The sequence below is a fragment of the Salvelinus sp. IW2-2015 genome, linkage group LG18 (genome assembly GCF_002910315.2).
Source record: "Salvelinus sp. IW2-2015 linkage group LG18, ASM291031v2, whole genome shotgun sequence".
NCBI classification, from domain to species: Eukaryota; Metazoa; Chordata; class Actinopteri; order Salmoniformes; family Salmonidae; genus Salvelinus; species Salvelinus sp. IW2-2015.
Genome location: NC_036858.1, coordinates 27043883 through 27049882, shown reverse-complemented (window position 1 = coordinate 27049882; position 6000 = coordinate 27043883). Strand labels below are relative to the sequence as shown.

Sequence of the window (6000 nt, the reverse complement as noted above, 5' to 3'; positions counted from 1 at the left end):
CCTCAACCCAATTGAGATGCTGTGGCATGACCTCAAGAGAGCGGTTCACATCCCAAGAATATTTCTGAACTGAAACAGTTTTGTAAAGAGGAATGGTCCAAAATTCCTCCTGACCGTTGTACAGGTCTGATCCGCAACTACAGAAAATGTTTGGTTGAGGTTATTGCTGCCAAGGGAGGGACAACCAGTTATTAAATCTAAGGGTTCACATACTTTTCCCACCCTGCACTGTGAATGTTTATACGGTGTGTTCGATAAAGACATGAAAACGTATAATTGTTTGTGTGTTATTAGTTTAAACAGACTGTTTGTCTATTGTTGTGACTTAGATGAAGATCAGATCAAATTTTATGACCAATTTATGCAGAAATCCAGGTAATTCCAAAGGGTTCACGTACTTCTTCTCTGCCACTGTACATACTGTACTAGTATTACATTCCTCTCGACTGTTAATCACCATACAATTTTACAGTTTAATGAGACCATAGTTGTTGATGTTGACCACATGTTGATAATGAACTTAGTGAAATGACACAGTATGACTGACCAGTGTATCAGTAAGGGAGCTTGTGAGTCAAGCCCAAGGGTTGTCCAGTATCTAATTCCAAACATCTTGTAATGTCCAGTCTATGTTGCATGGACTTGATTTGGATGTGGAGCCAAATGTTTTGAAATTATCTGTTGCAGCTGTTGAGTGGGTGCCACATTCCCAGGTGGCATGCGATGACAGGTCCATCTGGGTACGCCTTGTGCTGAAAGCAACCAGACCCCCAGACTCCCTTGGTTGGTCTGGTTCAAGGTCAGAACTGGGCACCTAAAGCAGAGGGTGCAGGGGCCGGTCCGTATCACCTCACCCAGTTAGTCTCAGAAGACTGAGGAGAGAGAGAGATCTTAAAGAGGGACTGTCTGTAGTCTTGTAGGCTGTTGTGACTGTCTGAGAGAGCTTCCTACTCAAGGCTGGTTGATCTGGTTTGCAAAGAAGCTTGTTGGTAAGCTGTGATCTTAATGTGACGTATTTGCAGAATTTTGTGTCTTTTGGAAATACCTGTTTTTAGGAGAGGGTTTTAAGGAAAGTGTGTGTACTTAAAGTGATATCATATCTAGTGATGGAAAAATTGAAGTGATGCAGAAGATGTGTTTTTCCTGTATGTCTTTTCTATAACCATAAGTATATATACACAGTGGAATGTACTCCTTTGGCAAACAATGTTCTCCTCTTAAATGAGAAATACCCCACAAGCAGTTGTGTTGGGCTCCTTAAATATGATAATAGGGATGAGTTTGTCACATGACATCTTCCAAGCATCTTATCTATCTACACAATTGCTCCGGCTTTGAGATGATTCTTGGTTTTGAAAAAGGTTCTGCTGAAGGGTAGCTGTCTGTGCTGTGGAACCTCTGCTGATAATATTTACTGTATAATGAATATGACTTTCTCTGTTAGTCCTGAATCACAATTTATGGAGAGTAATCTATCTTTAAAAAAACTCCGGAGTGCAATGTTGTTGTCTCCTTCGATTTGATGGGTTTTCTTATTTCTTGTGCCCCTGTTACTATACTTGGATGTGTAGTGTCAGCATTTGTTGCTGGCATGCCAACTTGTGTGGCCTTCCACTTCACTGCTGAGCCGTTGTTGCTTCTAGATGTTTCTACTTCACAATAACAGCACTTACAGTTGCCCGGGGCAGCTCTAGCAGGGCAGAAATTTGACAAACTGACTTGTTGGAAAGGTGGCATCCTATGACTGTGCCACGTTGAAAGTCACTGAGCTCTTCAGTACGGGCCATTCTACAGGCAATGTTTGTCTATGGAGATTGCATGGCTGTGTGCTCGATGTCATACACCTGTCAGCAATGGGTGTTGCTGAAATAGTCGAATCCACTAATATGAAGGGGTGTCCACATACTTTCAAATATTTTTTTCTATACAGTCATTTTCCCACATATTTATCAAGAGTGTAAATAACTTCAGACCCCACTGTATAAACATATGGAATGTAAATGTCAATTTGCAGTCCCTCCAGGATTCTGCGATTGCAATTATGTTTTGAAAAATCAACAATCTCCCACATATTATGTGAGAGCTTTCAAATTATGCCCAATCACTGCACTATTTCCTCATAAAACAGTCAAGTCATTGTGATATTATCGCACAAAACTGACCCATCACCGCCGTACAGAAAGATGGCTCACAATTTCACGACACATTTACTGCATAATATGGTTCAATCTATAAGGGCACAAGGCGAGACCCATATGCAGACACAGGAGGCAGATGGTTGAGCTCCGATATTTATTATAACACAAGGGGTAGGCAAAAGGCAGGTCGGGTACAGGCGAGAGTTCATAAACCAGGTCAGAGTCCAAACAGTACATGGCATTAGACAGTCTCGAGGTCAGGACAGGCAGGGGTTCAGTAGCCAGGTCCGAGTCCAAACAGTACAAGGCGTTAGGCAGGCTCGAGGTCTGGGCAGGAAGGCGGGTTCGGTGTCAGGACAGGCAAGGGTCAAAAGCAGGAGGACTAGGAAAAACAGAGACTGGGAAAAATAGAAGCTAGGAGATAAACGCTGGTTGACTTGGCAAACAAGATGAACTGGCACAAAGAGACAGAAAACACAGGGATAAATACACCGGGGATGATGAGCGACATCTGGAGGGGATGGAGACAAGCACAAGGACAGGTGAACCAGATCAGGGCATGACACAAATCAAGTGATACTTTAACAAACCTTTTCCCTCATCAGCACATTTTCGGGACAAATTGGACAAAATCATCTGCATATTGCCATGTAAAATGACAGAATTGCCGCAAATATCACAACAAATTTCAGCAAACTCCTGTAGGGACTGAAATTGTTTAACACAAGTAATGTAATGTAAATATGTAATCAAAATGATAGTGGTGGAAAAAGTACCCAATTGTCTTACTTGAGTAAAAGTAAAGATATCTTAATAGGAAATTCTCAAGTAAAAGTGAAAGTCACCCAGTAAAATACTACTTGAGGAAGAATATGACACTTTTTTGTACATTTTCTGACATGCGAGCACTTAGATATGGTAATTTTCATGTTTTCATAAATCCTTAGGATGTTTGTCAATGACGTATAGTAAGGCATTTGTGAAAATTCTATAGCACTATAGAGTGGGAAAGCGGCCGTGCGTATAGACAATTAATAGACACTGCAGCAAATAAAACCTAATAAGCACATCTTTCTCGTCCAGGACCGGAGTCTAGACATACCGGTGCGCCATAGCCAATCAGAGCTACAGTAGGCCTTCATGCAAGTAAGCCATTTGCCACATGGGCCTGCCATCATTCACGTTGAACTAGAATGTGTGTTTACAGGCAGTAGCAACTGTTTACTTGTTCTCTCGAGCTTTCGTGACTAACTGTTCCTTTTTTTTCTCTGACACCGGTCATATTTGGTGGGTGTTGTACGTTAGTAAATTCATCAGTTATTCTGCGCTCTGGCACACTCAGATGAGAGTGCTCTGAAATCAGAGTAGATAGCCAGAGTCAATTTACAAACGCAAGCGATATGCTAATTGGTTAACAGTCGTTCAGCTAGCTTGCAAACCGATTCCATTTTTTTGCTTAGTAACCAAATGACACCTGCATCTAGCTGTAGCCATACAAAAAAACAATATGAGGGGAAAAAGTTGGTCACTCACCCACTCCTCTAATGACATAACATCCTCCCAGCAGCTAGCCAGCTAATGGTAGGCTCTGTGTTTTTAACTTTCTAAATAAGAGCTACAGAAATAGACATGCTAGCCTATTAGCCACATTATGACTGACTTGGGATCATTGGCCTTGCTAGATTGATTCTATTGACATTCCCAGCCTTAGTTACATTCATCTGTTTGTCCAAAATATTGAGTCATTGAAACTGAAATAGTGCATCCCGAATGGGTGAAGGCAGCAAACAATGTACCAGGCCAGGTTGATTTACAACCTCATAGCAATATTTTTTGGACTACCAAGAAATCTATTTGTGAATTATATTAATCATGCATTGAACTGCATCCATCTCTTCTGCCAACAATGCCTTACTGTACGTCATGGAATTTTAAGTCAAATATAACCTATTTTTTAAACCTCAAAGTTGGTTTTGTAGCATAAACTGGGAATTTGACATTTTTTACTGATATGACTGTCTGTTTGTTTCAGATTTGCAAAGTAGATAAAATGTTAGTTCCACTTTAAATATCAAAAGTAAATGTAATTGCAAAAATATACTTTAAGTATCAAAAGTAAAAGTATAAATGATTTCAAATTCCTTATATTAAGCAAACCAAATGACACATTGTTCTTGTTTTTTTAAGTTACGGATAGCCAGGGGCACCCTCCAACACTCAGACATAATTTACAAACAAAGCATTTTAGTGAGTCCGCCAGATCAGAGGCAGTAGGGATGACCAGGGATGTTCTCTTGATAAGTGCGTGAATTGTAACATTTTCCTGTCCTGCTAAGCATTCAATATGTAACGAGTAATTTTGGGTGTCAGGGAAAATGTGTAGAGTAAAAAGTACATTATTTTCTTCAGGAATGTAGTGGAGTAAAAGTAAAAGTTGTCCAAAATATAAATAGTAAAGTAAAGTACAGATACCCCAAAAACTACTTAAGTAGTACTTAAGTACTTTACAGCACTGCTAAATTATAATACCATAAGCCACAAACTTGTGATAGGGTCTACTCCTGCAATTTTGCTTCGATTTCCTTCATTTTAGGCAAAAATACCGTAGAATGCCTGTTGCTACAGTTAACAGTGCTGTCACAATGCATATGATGTATGCATTTGTAGGCCAATTTGGAAACAGTATAATGACTACATTACCCATAATGCAATCAGTCAATCTGCTGCCATGGATTTATGCGATGTCATAATGCATGTTATAAAGCAAAGCGTTTCAGAGAAGGAGTGCATAATAATGAATAATAATAATAATAATGACTAAGATTCTATGGACTGCACTGCCATTGAGAGTTTGTGAATACGGCCCCAGATGTTTGTGTTGCATCAGATGACCTGGCCTCCACAATCACCCGACCTCAACCCAATTGAGATGGTTTGGGATGAATTGGACTGCAGAGTGAAGGAAAAGCAGCCAACAAGTGCTCAGCATATGTGGGAACTCCTTCAAGGCTGTCCTTCAAGGCTCATTCAAGCATTCCAGGTGAAGCTGGTTGAGAGAATGCCAAGAGTGTGCAACGCTGTCATCAAGGCAAAGGGTGGCAACTTTGAAGAATCTCAAATGTAACACTTTTTTTGGTTACTACATGATTCCATATGTGTTATTTCATAATTGTGATGTCTTTACTGTTAAAAACTAAGAAAAACCCTTGAATGAGTAGGTGTCCAAACTTTTGACTGGTACTGTATTTAAAAAAAATCTGCCCATACTTAGTGACTTCCTAAATTGTTTTTTTTTTAATAAACAGAGCTCTGTGTTCATTCTCTCTCAAGAGGAAAGGGAAAGAGGGATACCTAGTGTCACGATCGTGTGGAGGATTGACGGACCAAAACGCAGCAGTAGGAAAATAAGCCATCTTCTTTTTATTAAGAAGAAGGAGAACCGAAAACAAAACACTCTTACAAAAACTAACAAAACAAACAAACGACCGACCGTGAAGCTAATAAACGTAGTGCACATACAGGCTACAAACGTTCAGACATAGACAATTACCCACATCAAACGAAAGCCTATGGCTACCCTAAATATGGCTCCCAATCAGAGACAACAGAAATCAGCTGTCTCTAATTGMGAACCCATTCAGGCAACCATAGACTCTCCTAGACAACTACACCAACATAGACACAGCTAGACACATACACTCAACACAAACCCATACACTACACCCAACACCCCCTTTACCATATAACCACCCAAAACCGATAAAACCCAAACATTCCCCATGTCACACCCTGACCTAACTAAAATAATAAAGAAAACAAAGAATACTAAGGCCAGGGCGTGACACCTAGTCTGGGGAACAGT

General features: G+C 40.2%; 1 protein-coding gene across 1 annotated transcript in view; it reads left to right on the top strand.

Annotated features, from left to right (window-relative positions):
* Positions 1–787: 787 nt before the first annotated feature.
* The window catches only part of LOC111978221 (sorbin and SH3 domain-containing protein 1), a 65909-nt gene continuing 60696 nt past the window's right edge, over positions 788–6000 (top strand). The window contains 1 exon segment of the mRNA XM_070448406.1: positions 788–989. The gene's annotated coding sequence lies outside the window, so the exon portion shown is untranslated.